General features: G+C 40.4%; 1 protein-coding gene across 1 annotated transcript in view; it reads left to right on the top strand.

The window, feature by feature from the left end:
- Nucleotides 1–9,513: 9,513 nt before the first annotated feature.
- The window catches only part of LOC139780992 (uncharacterized), a 40,313-nt gene continuing 30,053 nt past the window's right edge, over nt 9,514–19,773 (top strand). Inside the window, exon 1 of the mRNA XM_071719745.1 lies at nt 9,514–10,488. The gene's annotated coding sequence lies outside the window, so the exon portion shown is untranslated. The remainder of the gene's footprint in view (nt 10,489–19,773) is intronic.

The raw sequence follows: 19,773 nt of genomic DNA, 5'->3' as shown, positions 1-19,773 counted from the left end.
AAGAGAGAGAGAGAGAGAGAGAGAGAGAGGGAGGAAGGAGAGACCGTCCATTCCACTCGGAGAATTATCCCTATTTCTGGCGTATTTCGGAGTCGATCTCTTACACAGTATCCGGGGACAGAGGGTCAGACTCCGTGCGGCTTGTTTATTCGGCCATAGAATACGAGTACTTCGTATTGTTCTATAATATATACGCGATAATTAATCTTGCTCTGAATTTGTTTTTGTGAATCAGTCCTTTAAGCTTGCATGTTGCAAATATCGTAGCAATGCCATACGATTTTCACAAATTTAAATTCGACGAATTGAATTGGTTATACTTGAAATTTGTAATTAAATCTGTTATTTCGATGAAGCGAGATGTGACATTGAAAATATTTTTATCCATATAGAATATAAAGTAAAATTTCGAAAATTATCCTGTTAGCGGATTTAATTTATATATTCAATAAGCATGCAAACTTTTTTACCTCCTGCGCTAAATGTATACATTTTAATGTATAACATATTTTTAACCTATTTAATTCAAAATTGTATATAATAGATTTATTTAATTTTAAAAGTATGAGCAAGCTTTCTTTATTTATGCATTATATAGTGCAATAATATATAGTGATATTAAAATGAAGATATATCTTGAACATTTTTTATAATGAAACTAAATCTTATAACGAACATATTCCTTTTATATCTCCACAGTAGGATTAATAACGACTATTCAGTCTAACCATCTAAACTTTTTTACTTTTACATCGAAAAGCGATTGCTCCGCTCGTCGCAAATAGAGAGATCAAAAATATGAAGTTTAGATTGTGCCTTTTCTATGAGATTTATAGTTGTAGATGACGTCTTGAGCGCGTTTTGCTCGCGCGGGAAGCTTATCGATAATAATTTTATCAAGTCGTGTGCAACTTGTATTGATCAGACACTTATTTCCATGATGATTCCTTTCAATCTTTCGAAGAACGGTTAATGGCAGAAACTCGATTTGTATTGTGTTAAATTTTTCCTGATTTTTTTAGTTACTCTAGCTATCGCGGATAAATTATTGCTATTATAAAGTATTTGCTTATAATGATTATTTTCTCGCGTGGCACGTAAGTTAATTCGAAAAATTTTTAATAGCTCTTCTATTTCCTTGGATGAAGTACTTACAAGTTCGGAAGGAAGGCATCGGCCTCCGGCGGGTGGTTCTCGATCTCGCAGTACACATACTCCAATTTGACAAGAAATTCGACTCAAAAAAACCTTTCGTGCCATGTAGATAATGTTGCTAGTTGCTATGCTTTATAATCGCGGCAACTACGAGATCTTCTTCTAACAATAAGAATAAACGGCGCGCGCGCGCGGCTCTAAAGTCCGTGCTTTGACTACATTTCCGTGGGATCCGGCGGGATTGCCGAAGGGTTAAAAGGGTTAAGCAGTCGAGACTGTGCGAGTTAGGGAGGGTCGAGCGCGGTCGGCCTTGTCCGGGGCAAATTCGCGGAGCGGGACGACCAAGTTCGCCGAACTTCCAGTTACACGATGTCGATGTTCAAATATGTGATTGGCGTAAATAATTTACGCTTTCCTGTACCTGCTTATACATATAATACGCGCGTCGTCATACATGAATCATCATGCACAGTGGAGCGGTACTGCAGAATCTGATTTCGGAAACAATTTCGAGTAAGAATTAATAAGAATATACTTGTGGTTATATTGTTGTTGGAATTTTATAAAAAAGAAAGAACGGTATTTGATAAAGTATTCTGATAAAAAATCTGATAAAAATAGTAAAATAGTGATATATAATAATAATAATTGTTATTCATATACTGATAATTTTCATTCAAGATCGGGTATATGTTTGAATTTGTCAGTAAAAATGTAACAAATTCGAAACTTATGTCACATTTGTAAATTAGAGAACGAAGTTTTAAATTGGGAGAATAGGGAGTTTTTTTTGCAATACCGTCTTTCAGATACGGTAACCGTATCTCAATTGTTCAGATACATAGTGCATGTATCTGAACAATTCAGATATAGTTACCGTATTTGAAAGACGGTATTGCAAAAACTCCCTAATAAATTTGAAGCATCAATCGAGTCGCTTGTCAATTATTCGCGTGGCACTTAACGTTTGGCGGAAAACGTCAAGATTTTAACATCGCACGAAGGACGGCGACGCATATACCGTAGCTATTGCACAGTACAGGAGAAAGGAAGGTTTACCATAGAAAACAGCTTGAAAGTTGCGGCCGCGGCCGCGGCGCAACCTTCACTTCATAACGAAGTGTTATACCTCGCTATCTCGCGTTACCGAAGAGGTCCGGCGAGATCCTTTTCAGAAGCGCTCCGAGATGGGTTCGATCTTTGTGCGAGTGCTGTGATACCACTGAGAGAGTAGGTATATACATATACAACGATATATGGGCTTGTTGCTTTTCAAGCGGCTCTCTCTCTCTCTCTCTCTCTCTCTCTCTCTCTCTCTCTCTCTCTCTCTCTCTCTCTCTCTCTCTCTGCCGCCCGGCGCAGGGGTAGGAACATCTCGCTTTGGGTCAATAACTCGCGTGACTCTATGTTACAACACAGGCGAGTCGAGGACTCGAGATAAAGTTTCGATACCTCCTCGTCGATTTTCGTAAATCCAGATTTACGAGTCCTCTTTCCCCGGGGAAACATCGAATAATATCTCGTCAATTAGATACTGCTAGATGATTTCATACGCGAGAGCTGAGAGTTCGTAATAATTGATGCGATTAGGAGAAAGTAGGGTAAAAGTCTATGACCCTCGTGTGGCAAGTGGAATATACGCAAACGGAGACAACAGTCACATTATCAAGCATTTGAATAGAAAATAATTTTACGTAAGATATAGTTCTAATTATAATTATAATATACGTAATTATAATAACGCATTTAACAAGTTTTCGATTTTTTTCACTTCCTATTCTTCTATATCTCTGTGCTGCCAAATGGCTCAAGTAGAGCCTTTTGCTTCCTCACAGAGGAAGCTTTGTTTTCGTAAACTTCGTATATGAACCTTTGATTGCGTATAGAGTTGAGTCTAATCAGCCAAATTTAAATGAATTATATATGAAATAGGGGTAGAAGAAACCAAAGAAAAGATTGTTTTTTGAGTTTTTGATGCTAATATGTTCAGAGTGTTTTAAAATGTCGAAATATCGCATTAAAAAAAATGTCCGTATGTGTGTGTGTATGTGCGGACTTGATGTCCGTGGTTGCTTATCAATGTTATCCATTTACGGCTGGTTTTCCAGCGCGACAGTTAGCGAACTGTACAGCATTCTCGCGCACACTATCAGTAATATAGCTCTCGAGTCTCAAGAGCGTTCTCGTTCTCGTTCTCGTTCTCGTTCTCAGCTCAATTATGTCTCTTCGGAGGTCCGTGATTTAGGCTAACGGACAGTATCGCGAGTACCTTCGGAATTGCAAAATTAGAAACACGATTTTGCGTACTACATCTCTTTTTCCCTCTGTCGCGAGGCGATATCGCGGTTATTCAATTTCGCGGCAACAAGATACGCGAACGCGACCAAGAAGAAAACGAGTACCGCTACGACACGAGAGTTCCGAGCTTTCGAGTCGTTTCCCCCTTCGCGCGCGCGGTTCACTCTTTTTCCTCGATGTTCGCTCCGCGCCGGAGTTGGGGTCGGGGCCAGGAGCCCTAGTCCCTATCCCCACGATGCGCGGCGCCATGCCGTTTGTGCCACCGCACCGCTCTTTCTGCCTTCTGCCATACCTATAGCTTCCACTTCCTCGACCGTCCTTCGTGAGTATATTGCAATTTTTCTCGGTTAGCAGGAGGCGGCTAACTCCTCCGGCTCGCGGCGCGCGGCGCGCGGCGCGCGGCGCGGCTCCGAGCCCGACATCCGAATCACGCTGAGAAAATCTCAACTACGTTTCGCTCTCTTTTCTTCTCTTTCTACTCTCTTTCTACTTTCCTGCCTCGACTCGGTTCTTTCTCGTGCATCGACTCTCATTGGTTTATATTTATATAAACCGTTGTATAATCGATAGAGCAATATCGAGTCCGATGCTATATTCACAGTAAATAATGCAAATTGCACAAATGTAAAAATTCGACGTTATCTCAAACGGATCTTGTCTAATCTCGTCCTAGGAAACCTTGCTCTGAATTGTGCAAGATTGCGTTTCATGGAAATGTTTCATTTGTAGAGACAAAGACAAAAACGTGTCTGCATAATTCGGTACACGAGTTTCTAACAGCAGTTTGCGCAGCAATTCGCAAATGCGTTTACACATAGAAGCTATTTTAGATACTAATTGTAAACAAAATTTTAAAAATAGGAATGCCATTATCGAACGTAAATGCGAAAGTCGAAATTTAATGCCTATAACAAATGATTCGACTGTACGATACAGGAGTAATAATATAGGAATAATAATAATCGATATAGAAATAACAAATGCCTTTACATTTTACATTCTTGTTACCGTTTGTGTGCGATCTTGTTTCGCAGTTTTAGAATATTATAAGATTTCAAAGTTACATTTTTTGAAAGACTATTGTGAGCATAACTTTCTGCAAAATTTGTTACTTTAATATAATTCATCCGAATTCTTTTTTTTTTTTTTTAATTTTTACATCTTGCAATAAAGAACATTCGAACATTGAACATCCTAAAATGGTTGTTTCGAAAAAGATCTCTGTGAGATTAGAAACGGTTTCTATATTTGCAGCTAAAAAAAAAGTTTCGTATTATTTTTATCCTCGTTCTGCACGTCGTAGAATTAAGCGTTTTAGAGCCGTTGAAAGGAGAGAAGCAATTAGAGAGAAGAGTATATTTCAGAAGGACGAGCAAGGAAGTACCAAACGTGTACGAGACTACTAGCGGAGACTGAAAGGTGGGACAAACTTGCCTTAGGGAGAGAGGAAGGCAGAGAAGAAAGGGGGAATGATGCGCGTTGCGAGTGTTGCAAAGTGGAAACTCACTCGGTACTCGTTTGCACATAGCGGTATAGCGGTATTCACCCGTAGGACTGACTATATACTTATGATGTCCGTTTTTTAAGTACAATTGTGCAAAATATCGAAATGCGCGCGATGCCAAAGTATCGACGTGAGATCATCACGTCTCGACATTAATCCGAAGTATCTAAAAAATTAAGTTAATCCTGTCAAAATCTTAATAATCAGAACACTCGGAAGAATTTAAGATAGAGGAATACAAGCGTTTATACGCATCCTTCTCGCAATTATTTCTAGAATAATTATTCTCTATCTATAAATTACTTCCAACTAATTGAATATAAGATAAATACTTGACGTATAAGATTTACTAACAATAAGTACTCCTTATTAAAATCTGTAAATGAATCTACTTTATTTCGTGAGTACTTATCGAGGATATAAGTGAATATGTTTTACTTAATTTCTGACTTTGTTTAACTATATCCTATTTCAGCTTACATCTCTTCGCCTCTCTTCCCGCGGGCGCGAGGTAAATCAAAGAGGTAAAAGATTTTTGTATTCTAAAGACCCGTACCAAGTTTCTTAGCTAGACGAAGCGGAGAAATACAGGCGCGGGACATCTCCTCGTCGCTAAAGTACTCTCAGTCCTCTCGTTCTACCTGTTCCCTCGGCTCTCGTTGGCTCTCTCATTAAATTATACTAGACCGAGGAGTATAGCGGACAGATTCAGATAATATTATTCGAATTCGCATTTCAATACATGCGATTAACTCTGTAATATAGTCGTATTAGATTGAAAAATACTCCGATACTTTGATTATATTTTGACTATATTTTGATATCGAGAATGCTTGACACGATATGATAGAATATTACACTACTTTTGCACATACATATAAAATGTCTTTTAAGATTTCGCGTCATTACATTTTTAAGTCATTTGAACTGTCCTTATTGCAGAATTATAGTCAGACAAAAATTTGATTATTCATTGACTGTACATAATTTACATCGAGCAAGAGTCATCGGGTAACTTTCTTTTATTTTTCATGTTGTTATATGTGAGCTGAGTGATTTGCACTTTCAATTAATTATCGTTTATATATACGGCTGTATTACCGGCGCGGCGTTTGAATTTTGTACAAGAATGTCATTTCATTTATACTTGATCAAAAATTGGAACTTGGCAGATATGATCAAAATTAAACTATTAAACTATAAATTTCACACACACACACACACACACACACACACAAATATTTATGATACTAGTGATTAGCTTTTCAAATATAAATGCAAATATAGATATAGGTGTAAATAAAGCAGTTTGCGAAACGTTGCAATCTTATAATCTTCCTATTATACATTATATGTTTCAGAATACTACATCTACTATCGAAAATCATATATGTATATTAGAAATCATCTAAAAAATGTTATTTATTTCAATTTTGAAATAAATAATGAGCAATTGCATGGCAATCTAAATATATTTTTAAGAATCAACAAAAATTACAACTAGATTGCGTATTTAATTTAATTTTAAGCGGATTTTGATTTGAGAATAATTTGATAATTAGTAACATTGATATTTAACGTTGAATACTAATAAATGCTAATGGAGTAGGTGACATTTCATCAAATTTCTTTGGTATCGAAAATCAAATCGATTTCATATCGATTGTACGAATCCCTTTAATTGAAAAGTTCTAGAAACTGTGAAATTTATAATACAATATGAAACCAATCGCTTAATGTTGTACAGCACGAACGAGCTTCAAATAAATTGTACCGTAGATAGCGGTTTAATAATAAGCGTATCGAAATTAATTCGGGTTGTTGATTGTAATCCATGTAACGATCGATACCCGTGCACTAACGATTCAGAGAATCAGATAATTATTAGAAATGATACGCCTACGTAACAAATCAACTATAATCAAGCAGAATATTTCGTACAAGATGCGAATACGATTATACTAACGAGGACGCAAATCACTGTAACGAAGCAAGGTCAATAGAAAGCTAGCGCATTTATTGCGTTTGCTAATTGTAAGTATATGATGACTTTGCATTTATGAAAACATAACATGTACAGGAAAAATTGTATTATTGTAGATATTATATTTTCCATTTTTGTATTAATAATTGTTACAATTATTATTATAAATAAGTTATCTACTATTGAGAAGAATACTCTTCGGGAAGATTTTTAAATTTGGAAATTGCAGCGCTTTCTCTCTCTCTCTCTCTCTCTCTCTCTCTCTATCTCAAATCTTCAAGAATGTACGCTGGCTTTTTTACCTAATGTTCATGACGATATTAAGCACGCTCCTGAATACGTATGCGATAGCGCGACATGTAATTTACAACGTATCCCGTTGCGAGTGCATTTTCAGTTTTAATCAAAAGAGCAGCGCGCGCAGCGATAATACGGCAACGGTGACGACATTTCCCGCGTACCAAAAAGTTCAACAATAAGCGGCACAGGTGTTGGTTAACAAAGTACACCCCCGCAATTTTTTACGCCCACGTATATACGCGTGTCGCGTCACGTGGGTGTCTTTGTCGATCCGTAGGTGTAACCTTTACTCAAACGCAATACGTATCGCGTAACATAGTTACGCCGTCTTGCCCATTAAGCGAAACGCCAAACCACCCCCGCGCTACTCGACGCTTTATTTTAACTCGACCCTTCTCACCCACCGCCACCCTTGGTCGCGAAATACACCTCTGGCCTATCTATCCATTCCATCGCCTGAAACCTTTTTCTCTAAATAATATAACGATAAGCGAACGTCACTTTCAGATGACCATTTCAATTTTATTGTAATTTCACAAGAAAAATATTACTGATTATGTGACATAAAAAACTTATTATATACATTACTTAATATAATAATTGTATGATATAATATATACATATTATGATTTTGAATGACGTGTATTTATATTAGTTTTGTACTTAATCTCGACAGATAATTTTCATGAAAATGTGCGATCTCTTTGAGCTCCCAAAACATGCGAAATACACTTTGAATGCTCGCCACTCGTTACTCCGGAGCAACAATCGGATACTGCAACTCCGAAGCGCTGGATCGTCGACCGTGCGGTGGTCGAAAGCGTACTAGATACGCTTCTCCGCCTCTTCTCTCTCTCTCTCTCTCTCTCCCTCCCTCCCCTGCCTCCCCCTATTAATCTTCAGAATTCTTTTCGAAAGTCAATAAAAGTATCTTCGAGTGCGCTTTCAATTTTATGCACTCTGTCTTTCTCTATCTCACGGCCAATATCTTAAGTATTATTCTATATGAGCAATTTGTCGCATATATTTATAAAATATACATTTGATATTTGATACTTTCAATTACCATGGAATGCAATAAAATATTCTCAGAGTAAATATTCTTAATTATAATTTACAATCTTCTCAAGTCCAGAAAGCAAAGCTTTCAAATCTGTGATTTCAATAATAAATTTAATTTATCAAACATTGGATTAGTTAAGGTTTAGCAAGTTTAAGAAGGGATTTATTTCTAAAATCTCAATAATTAATTTTTACTACGGTATTTCTCATGCAGATATTTTTTCCTAGAAAAAACTGTAGTCTAACTGTTGATCACGAGCCATACGATATAGACGGAATGGAAGTAATAAAATTTACTTTCATCATTATGTTTTAATCGTAGTAGCGAATGTTTTCGCATTTCTTGAAAATTAAAGATAGCAATGGTCTTTGGAAGTGAGCCAGTCAGTTTGTTGAACACGAACATTATCACGGAAAGATTTCTATCAGTCTGTCGATCTGTCGATCTGTCGAGCCGATCAAGCCGATGGACTCGAAGGTCTGGTTAGTATGTATTACAAGAGCGATTTCGCGATGGCGTCTTATTTCACTCTAGGCCTCTTTTATTGTTAGTCGACCATCGCATCGCGTCGACTGCGACCAGTTCGTACCGCGCAATGCGCATTCGTACAATGTCGAAAGAATCAGCTCGCAGAGAAACAATTTAATCTTGCAACAGCCATTAATGAAGATTTTAATAATAAGTAAAACTTTCAATAAAAATTAATTTATCGAAATAAGAATTATTTTCTTTCAAATCGTTCACTCGTCGCAATGTGCTTCGAGGAAAAATCGCGTTATATTTCTCGCGTACCGAAGGACGCGTACGGCTTTAAAAGCCGATGGCGATGGGAGGAAGAGGAGAAAGAGGACGAGGAGGAGAAGTAGAGACGTGGTCTGTACACGTATATGTATACATACATATACATATGCAGGGAGGGAGGTAGTAGCAGAGGAGACCCCGTATAGATGGCCCCGTACACGCCGTACGCTGTACGCACGCGGGTAGGACGTAGGACGTAGGACGTAGGATGACGGGAAGGAGAAAGGAGGAAGGGGAGGAAGGTGGAAGGTGGAAGGTGGAAGGTGGAAGGAGAACGCGTCGACGTCGACGCGAAGGAGGAGGGGAAAACGACTCGGAACTCGTGTCGTAGCGGTACGACGCCGCGACGCTCGGCGCTCGGTCGGGTATCTCCGCATCGTGGGCCACACGCTCGGCCGGTGTCGGCTGTCGACTCGCATACGCTCGGTCGCTCGCAGTCGCTCGGTCCTCGGTCCGTCCGTACTCCGCTCACCGCTGTCGGCTGTCGGCTGTCGGCTGTACGGCTATACTCCGGACTCCGGTACTCCGTGCCGTTTAGTCGTGCTCGGGTCTCGTTTGCGTGCGGGTGTTTCGTCAACCGACCTGAGCGAAATCCACGTTTGGCGTGTACGCCGGTACGCCTACCTATAACGGAGCTCAGACCAGTCTCTCTCGCGCGCGCGCGCGCGCGCGCGAATACATCGAGTGTTTTCAATCAACACGTATACATTCAAATACATATGTACATGAGAACAGGTAAACGTATAAACGTGCATAATCCACGTTTGGCGCGCGCGCGTGCGAGGAGGTGTATACGTGTGTCCGCGTGGTTCGTGGTTCACGTGTAGCGGTAGCGCTGGTTAACGGTAGCGCATCTGACGTCGCCGTCGCCGCCGCCGTCGCCGCCGTGCCGATATACGGTGTACGTCGTATACCTAGTGACATATAACAAAGATTATATATCTACATATATATATATATATATATATATCTATACATGTGCGTGTTTGTATGTGTGCGTGTATAACGAGCGAATTGTGTAAACCAAAGTGCTCCGAATTAAATCCATCAGCTGTAACGTGCTAACCCGCGAAAAGGAGCGACGGAAAAGAAGAAGAGGCATACTGGAGAGAAGCGCGAGAGGAGTCGCGCGCGAGCAGGAAGGAAGAACAAAGAACGACAACGTGCCACTGGCAGGCCGTGCGCCGCGCCGTGGAAGCGTAGGGGCCTACGTGCGCGAGGACCGCGTCCCTCTCTCTCTCTCTCTCTCGACTCAATAACTTTATCTCTCGCTGACGTTCGCTCGCTCTCACCGCGCTGCGACTTACGTGCGAACGACGACGGCAACGACAACGGCAACGGCAACGGCAACGGCAACGGGAGCGACTCGTTTCGGTGCTTGAGGTAAAGTGATTTTCAATGACGTCACGATGAGAGCGATGTCAAGTTGAGCAACCTCCACACGTCCGCCACCGAGCGTTGCTCCTCCCCCCCCCCCCACCCCTCCCCGCCCTACCCATGCTCTCCATTACTCCCGTTCACTCGCGCGCCAGGGGGGACATCCTCGCTAACGATCAACCGCGAGATATTACGGGTTTTATTGTATTATAAACGGCGCGGTGTTTCGCCGCGAACAAAACGCAAACAATAATTTTCAAACGTTCTTATCCTATCAACATCATATAATCATAGCGAGTATCGCAGTGCGAGGCAATTGTCTAACATTCGATAACGATACCGATATCGATACCGATACGGTAAGGAGATGCGGCGCGCGGTCATCGAGGACGCCTCGATATTCGTGTCGACGGACGTCGAGACGGTCGAGGGTGATTTCTGTAGCGTCGAAGAATCCCCACGCTCGGGACTCTCGGGAGTCGAGCGGCCGAGGGCCGAGGGCCGAGGCAAGCTGCCAGCTGCCACCTGATCGCTCGCGACAGCATCGACAGCGACAGCGACACAGCGATCGGGCGGCCTCCTTCCGCAGTTCCGCGCTGGAGAACCCCAGCCAGCACCCGCGCAATTCTTTCGCCGATGAGAGAAACGGAGACCCCCTTGAGATCCTCTTTTCTCCTTTCGTCTTACGCCTTACGCCTTACGCCTTACGAGAAGAGATCGGCCTCGCGCGTCAAGTCTCCTTTCTCGCAGGGATTTAAATCGAAAAACTTGGATAAATCTACATGAGATTGCGATAGCGCGATGAACATATCGGCTCTGATACGTTTGTTTTCGACGGTAAAAAGGTTGACACCTTTATTTGCACAAATTGGCACAAGGCGCATTTCTCTGTAATTGTAGCGTCGAGAATAGAGCCTTAAACGCAATAGAGTTTTTTTTATTCTTCTGTTACTTTTTTTTAATTCTTTAGCCGTGGCCCATGTAAAAAACGTTCTCGAAATTATCGACGAACAAAATAGAAATGCATGAAAATTACAACATTTGTCCCGAATTTCGTTATTTATCAATATTAATATTCATCGACGTATGTAAATTACATAAAATCAGGAATTAACATCGAGATGCTTAATCCATTATTTACTCAAAATGTGACTTAACGTTGTTATAAATAATATAATCCACGTTGCGATTTGCGATCTCCACGATCTCTCCCCGCTACGTTGCGACGCGCGAAACAATGCCAAACGCGTACCGGTCGACATGTATCGTTCTCTCGACGATAGCGCATCGCAACGATTGCATCGCGATCCGCAATCTGACGAGATCGGTTGTGCATATTCGCCGACCGCATATTCAACAACCTGTAATCCTGGAAATACTTAATATCTGCCCAAGTTTTCGTATCGAAAGAACGATGGGCAACGATAGTGCTATCGCACGAGGTGTCGGGTGTCGGGTCTCGGGTCTCGGGCCTCGGGCCTCGGGCTCAACAACTGCAAATCTATCGCTATAAATATCGTTTGACGCAAATATATCACGCGAATAAACGAAACGATAATAGTTATGTATTTTCAGCCAATGATCCTTCGATGCTTTATTCTTTTTTAATCACCTAATGATCTTCCCATTTTTCGTAGCATTTTCATAAATTCGAAAAACAATGTTGTTGAAACATTACCTATATCCATCGTCCACCCTTCGCCTTGCCGATAGAGAGAAATCGATTCTATCGACTAACTTGTTTTAATTTCGCAATACAGACAAGGCGAAGTTAGCTTGACGACGACGAGTAATTTGGTGGAATTTAACTCGGCGAGATTCGCAGAGAGAGAGAGAGAGAGAGAGAGAGAGAGAGAGAGAGAGAAAATATCAGCTTCGCTTTTGCGTCGCCTTTGACCCGTCGAGCGCGAAACGCTGGACAAGATATCGCCTCGATATTTAAACGCCGCGGCGGCGAAATACGCGGTTTTTGCGTGGCAACGAGCGTAACTCGAATAAGGGCGCGGCTGGTCAGGTTCTTTGACAGTCAGTCGAGAAACCTCGATCCGCACAGGTATTTATTTTGTTGCACGGTGTATACGTAGGAAACCTACTCTCTCTTTTTCTCTCGATGGAGTATATGATAAATCCGAAAACGCTTCGCGAACTCAACGCGACGTTCGTTCTTTTGGTAAATTTAGCGAATATTTGATGTGCACGAATATGGGGGTTGATTACTCGCGTGTTTGATATACGAAATATTTTTCTCTTTTTGCTGATTTAATTCATATTAAGTATATATGTCGGGATAATTTTAACGGCTGAAAAAAAATATCTATGCTGTATGTACAAATATTCCTAAAATAGATTTTAATCGTCGCAGCCAGTATTATCATGTAGTCTGATTTTGAACCTTATTTTAAAATATGTAAAAAAGATAATTCTATTCTGTAAAAATTGAGACGAGTTTTCATTAACGTTAATTTTATATTATTTAAATCAAACTAATTCTCACTAAGGCTGCGTTCGGGGAGCGCGCTATTAGCGCTATTGCATCATTCTATCTTTATCGCTCATCAGGTGTAAAACAAGGATAGAATAAGCAAATAGTACTATAATAGCGCGCTCCCCAAACGCAGCCTAAAATACATTGATATACCTACGCCTGCTTCTTAATTCAGAAAACTTATGCATTAAAAAATCACCGACTCGCTCGCCAGTATCTCATCAAGTATCAGGTAAAGTTAAATCATTATTACGATAATTATTAAGAATACGAATTATCGATTGAGCTAGAGAAAGAGAAAGCAATTTGAATGTAAATAAGTTGCATAGACAGATAGAGAATTTAAGGTCGATGTTTTGAGTAGTAGTTTCTTTTCGCATTTCTTTTCGCTCGCGATTAACATAAAGGCGCGAAGTTTATTACATCTTGTTATCGATTATCGGCTATCGTTCGGTATCGGATATCGCCAGTTGAAATGGCATTTCCCGCGCCCCTCTGCACGCACGCAACACATTGAACACACGACACATCGACACACGGCGCGCGGCGCGGCGCGGCGCGGCGGAGGTACTTATCTAAATAGTCTGGTAACCTTCACGATTTATCACGTCCAGTAGGTCTGCTGCTTAGGGGATGCCATTAAGTGAATTGCACAGCTCGCTATCGATTTCCGAGCTACTATATCGCCTTATGCCCCCGTAACCCGCGAATCACACGATCTTTCGTAAATCCATACGTCCCCCTCTTTCTTCTCCCCTTACCCCGTTACCTTACTCCCCTGATAAGCCTACCGATAAGTTGCCGATAATAAGGTCGATCGAGATGCGAAATGCGAATCAGAAGATCCTAAATGCGAAACGCGCCAACGGCACACGGAATCCGTTCTCCTCAGCGCGTGAGATATTTTCGCATACTCGTCGAATATGTTTCGTATAAATCTTGGAAAAACTGAGAGAGAAAGAGGGAGAGAGAAAAGACGTACCTATCTTTTTGAAACGTGTGTCGCGTTGCTATTGATCTTACAATTAGTATCTGTCGCGAGTGCTGGCAGAGAGCTGGCAACAACAATCAAGATAATTTATCATCATATTCCTCTATGGTCAAGTTGCATTTTCAGCATCATGCAATGTAGGAAGATTCTATGAGAAAAATGGTTCCAGAGTTATTTAATACATATGTACTTAGCTGGTAAAATTTCTCAAGTATTTCTTGTTCTTTCGATCCTTTGTCCGTTCCATTGAAAATATCCAAATGCAGGATGGTCCAAAAAAGTTTTCTTTTCGAAATTACTTTTCTTCATTTACGAAGAATTTCTGTAAATTGCAGAATTAATTTTCATTATGTGCATCAACGAGTGCTTAGAATCGAAGATACGGTGAATGTCCGCCCTAAGAGTCTCCGACAAGAGAGCGACTCTTCGATAGAGCGAGAGAGCGAGACCCGTCAGCGTATTACTACCGATCTTATCGTGGGACACGCGACGCACGCGTCGTTTCTTGATCCCCGACAACCCGACGCGACGCGACGCGGGGAAGTACAGCCGCGTCAAGGTATCCAGTTATTATCGTGTTTGCTGTTCAAGCTAACTCTCTGCCATTCGGTACACAAGGCGGAGCTGCTGCCCGCTGCCGCTGACTAAACTTACTCGCGTGAAATGTTCGATAGCGGATAACGATGGCCGAGCATTACAAAAACATAAACACGCCCAAGTTTTTAATCCGCGAGTAATTATGTCCTGAATCTGTCAATTTTTATAATTTAGCATTTTATCATATAATGATTACGCCTCGCAATCGTTATATGTATACTTTGTCTCCGATAACACAATGGAATATCTTTTGATGAATTGAAAAAAGCACACAAATTATCTTGGTTTTATCATCACACACACACACACACACACACAGCTTATTAAATCAAGCACATGGGGAGAGTAGTCAATATATTATATTGAGCTCTAATTGAATTCTTAAAAGAATAGTAAGAAAATATTTATGGACAAGATTTCTATAAACTTTCTATAATACATAACGATATAAAAAAGCAGGATTTTTTTAGGGAATCGCTAACTCGTGTTGCATTTAGACTTTGGCAAAGTTACAAATATTTTTTACATTTGTAGAAAATGGGTCGTTCGAGAGTATCGCATTCTTCTCATTGTCAGTGCTACGCAGCGTTATGTCCACTTACATCCAAGGACAATGCAAACGTAATCATGTCTCGATATCTTTCATTTTCGCAACTAATGACTCGATATTGACTAATTCCTACTTGGAAAACTTATTGAAATTATGTTTGATAGAATTAACTTTATTAAATTTAAATTTCACATTTATATTTTTTGCTAAATTATTTCACAATCATAAGAAATAAAAAAAATAATATATAATAAATATAACAGAAGATTCACTGATTGTGAGCAAAAAGATTACTAGATGAGAATTAAAAAACAGTTGAGAAAAATAGTTTATGTATCAAGGCATTCTTTTTGTATATTGTAAAATATATCTTTTTTTCTACCAACGAATATTAATGTGACACGAGTAACAATACATCAGTTATACGGCAAAACATGTATATTCTAATTTTGACGTTATCATTAAAGACTCGAATCACTATATTAGATACTACAGGTCGTATTGCGATCGATGCGATGCCGAGAGAGGAGGCGATGCATCTCGTTATCGATTCCCGATACTTATAACGTAATCGATATCGTCGATGATATTACCTCTCGGGACACGAAAAATGCTTTATGCTCGAATGTCGCAAACCCCTAATTTTTCACTGAAAATCAAGGACATGTTTCCTTTTGAAAAAATTCCTTACTTAGATATCTTACTTTGAATAACATAAATATATTAATTTTTATAATAATAATAATTTTATGATGTAAATAAAAATATCTTTACGAGAGAGAGAGAGAGAGAGAGAGAGAGAGAGAGAGAGAGAGAGAGAAACGCGTGAGAGTGAGAATATATCATGCGATCAGCTTTTTATACAGCGACCCTTTGTTCGATACGGGTGCGATAACGTTTCCTGTTATCGATAAGCACAAGAAATTGTCACAGATAAAAGTCGTGTGATATATATAGATATCATACGATATATATATATCAGTCACACATTGATTTCCAAACTTTTCTTTGTCGACGATTGTTATACCTTGATAGTGAATTTCCATCCATTACATTTCAGAGAATTTATCTCGAGATATAAAACAACAATGTTAACGTTTCACGACGCGATCCATCCAGTCACTTCCGATATTTTTTCCGATGGAAATTCATTACTTCGTCCAATACAATCGTTGATAGTAAACGCTGTAAAAAATAACACACATTACACGTTTCATATTTCAATGTTCTTGTTTTATATATATATAGTTGTATATTAATTACATGGTCCGATGAAATGTTCGCCGTTTTCTCTCTCTCTCTCTCTCTCTCTCTCTCTCTCTCTCACGAATAATGCAGGAATCTCCGAGATGAAAAACTTTTTTTCGATATCGTAAAACGGGGTCAGATTGCGCCGGGGGAAGTAACTATGCGCTACATTAAAGAAACTTTTTTAGGATCGTTTAATTTACAAAGTAATACAACTTTCCGTAATCAAACTTTACGTTACAATGCACACGTGATTGCTCGATTACTCTCTTTCGATGTTAAATGATGGAATACATTTTTTTCAAGCAAAATCGCGTGACTTTGTTGCCATAGCCATTCCATAGCCTATTTCGCTGCACGCGTATTACGATGGAACGGACACCCGCGTGTATAAGAGACGATATCCGGTGCTCGAGTCTCGAGGTCGCGCGTGAGATATCGGCTTTATACGCATCGGCGAACGCACGTTAGCCTCCCTTTTAAAATTCCATTTCGCAGTTATTTGCGTACTCGCATAATATAACTTACGGAACTGGGACGTTGACTATGCACCGGCAACTTGAGATAATTCGAGGTTCGAGCGTGTTTCTCCGATATTCGTCCGCGGCCGGAATTCGAATTCGAAAATGGCATCCGGCATCGATCGTCGGCCGATGTACACTATCGCCCGAAAGTTGAGGCAACTTCGTCAGGGCGTAGCCATCTTGAAGCGAGATTATGCTAAGTACTTTGCTACTACGCTACTACGCTCTTTGCGGGCACACTTGAACTTTTCGTAATATAAAGAAACATCGAAAGAGTCGGAAACGCCCTACGCCTTACGAAGTTAAACACAATTTTTTTTTAACAGTGGAATAAATAATCAGACACAACCGCGACTTATATACCGCGTACCTAGCGCTTTGAATATATCCAAATGTCGCGAATGACCTTTCATTGATTTAACTTGAAATTTTTTAATAGATATATTTTATTACTTCGTAATTTCGTAACCTTCGACGATTGCGCTTTTAGTTATTATGTATATAATTATTATAACTAGGCGATTATTGACATGAAAATATTACGTGCAATTTAAAAATCGATAGAGTTTTGCGTGCGCGTGACTCAATATTTAATATTAGTTGTACTTTTTCGTGAATGGAAAAATAGCACAACGCACGAAGCGCCATAAGTTTACATAAAAAAAAGCGTGTGCGTGTTCCCTGATTAATGCGAAACATATGCATCCGTTCTCGTTTGCGGAGTACCGGACACGATTCTCGGATGAGGAACATACCGGCGAGGGGCACTGCTCGCGCATTGCTGCTTCGCGAACGTGGGTTAACCTTCAGGCTCTACTCTCTTCTTAATTCCCTCGGCGCGGCGCGGCCGAGGAAATCAAGACCCGTTAGAAATTGTTCGACGCCGCGCTTGCATGTCTTGTAAGAACGACGACGATATCGAGCGTGGCCGCCGCAGCGCGCCGTCTATACAAAGTATTCCGCTTTCCGCTCCTCTTTGTCAGCTTTTCTTTCCAAATATATTCTTCAATCGATTGGGAGTTGATTTTACGTTGTCGATTGGTCTCATCTAGGACGACTTATCGCGTCAATCGTTATCTATAACGTATCTTTATCATTTTAAGCCTCGAATTAAAAAGATCCTACGTAAAGTCAATTGGAGAATATAAGTTAATCCGTTTATTTGCACCTTAATTTGAAGCTCAAATTTACGCAAAGCGTTTACTCCTAAGCGAAGGAGTAAACTAACTTTACCTTTACCCTTGTTACCTTTACCCCGAGAAATTTTATCGTCCAGATATTTTCGTTAAGAATACGCATCAATCCCAAATTAGTCGGCAAATATGTCATTGAGCGCCAAGCAGGATGACAGCTGTAGTGTTGTATGTACACACGATACAAGCGTTTACATACAAGGAACCTCTCGCAGTTTTCACGTCGAGTTACGCGAAGCCTCCGGCCGGGTAGCAAACGCTATGAAAGAAGAACGGCGGCCGCGGCGCGGCATCGCGGCAGTGTGAAAGTAAAGAGAAGAAAGTGGGCCGCTCGAAGTAGTCTTCAACCTAGAAGCGTCGCGGTTCTCTTCCTTCCGCTCAATCGGCTCAATGTCGCTCGCCGAAATAATTCGGAAACCCTCGCTACACGATGATGATTTTATGTTGTTCGTACCACCGCTACCGTAATATATCTTATAATCTTATAACCTTTGTTTGTTCTCATCTCGCATAACATAATTTATCGCGTGACATCATTCTCTATAATCTTGTTGCATTTTTATATTGCATCAGCATTATTGTTACGTCATTAAGGCAAATTTTATGAATCAGAATTTGAATGGATCGTGTACGAATCGTGATCGAAGGCACGAATTGAGATTTTATAATCTATTTACAACTCTATTGTAAATATAAGCAACCAGTCTTGAAACGAGAGAGAATAAAAGATAGATAAATGTCTTACACAATTAGTTATCTTTTTTAATATATTATTTTGTGTTTGCAAATTTGTAGATTACATTGGTAATTAATTCGATATTCTAACTAGTCCGTCCTAAAACCCGAGTCCTGTGACAAAGCGTTCGCGTATAATTAAAACTGTTCAAGTTTAAATCGTACCCTCATGCGCAACGCATTATACATTATACGTCGAGGGGTCAAAGCATGAAAGACACGCATATGGCGACTTAATCCTCCAATTCCGTTCGTACGATAAAAACGAAGGGCTACCCCGTCGATCGTTTGCTTGGCGGAGCGCTTCGCGAGAGGAAAAGACGATCGATCACTGGATTAGGAATTATTTATAGGTTGGCGCGAAGCGGCACGGAGCGGTGGCCTGCATCGTCGCCGCGCCGCGCCGCGCCGCGCCGCGCCGCGCACCGTGGTGATGCGACGGAATTTCGCATCACCACTCCTCCGATCGCGCGTGTCACTTTTACCGAGAGCGACTGGTAGCATACCGATATTCGCGTAATGCCGGAATGCAAATTAATCGGCGGCCATCACAAGTTCTAGAAAGTCTTGTCGTCAAGGCGATTCTTACGAGTTTGGAACACGGCCAATATCAATGTTGCGCGCGCTTCGCAACGTAAACTAGTCGAACTCGAGAATCACGCGCATTTGATATAATGAAGACATGATTTTGTATGCCGATAACCATGTTTCCAAAAATTGTTTTTATTGGAATTATAAAAATAGGAATAAAAACGGAAGGAATCGAGAAATTGTTTTCACAAATAGAAAACGACTATTGCCACTACTGAACGACTGCCACTCATCGCAATTTGCACTTGTATATCTTCTTTGTCCAATGCTGATCCAAGTAAACATATCTATGTTTTAATTTTACTGCAAATATATTTCCAGGAATGTGTGTCGCGTGAAGACTGTTGCAAAACATCACCATATGCGTGATAGTAGAT

The sequence above is a fragment of the Temnothorax nylanderi genome, unplaced genomic scaffold, assembly GCF_030848795.1.
Source record: "Temnothorax nylanderi isolate EJ_2023f unplaced genomic scaffold, tnyl_v1.0 TNYL_tig0309_pilon, whole genome shotgun sequence".
Taxonomy (NCBI): domain Eukaryota; kingdom Metazoa; phylum Arthropoda; class Insecta; order Hymenoptera; family Formicidae; genus Temnothorax; species Temnothorax nylanderi.
Note: the sequence above shows the minus strand (reverse complement) of the source record. Positions and strands in the feature narration are given on the sequence as shown.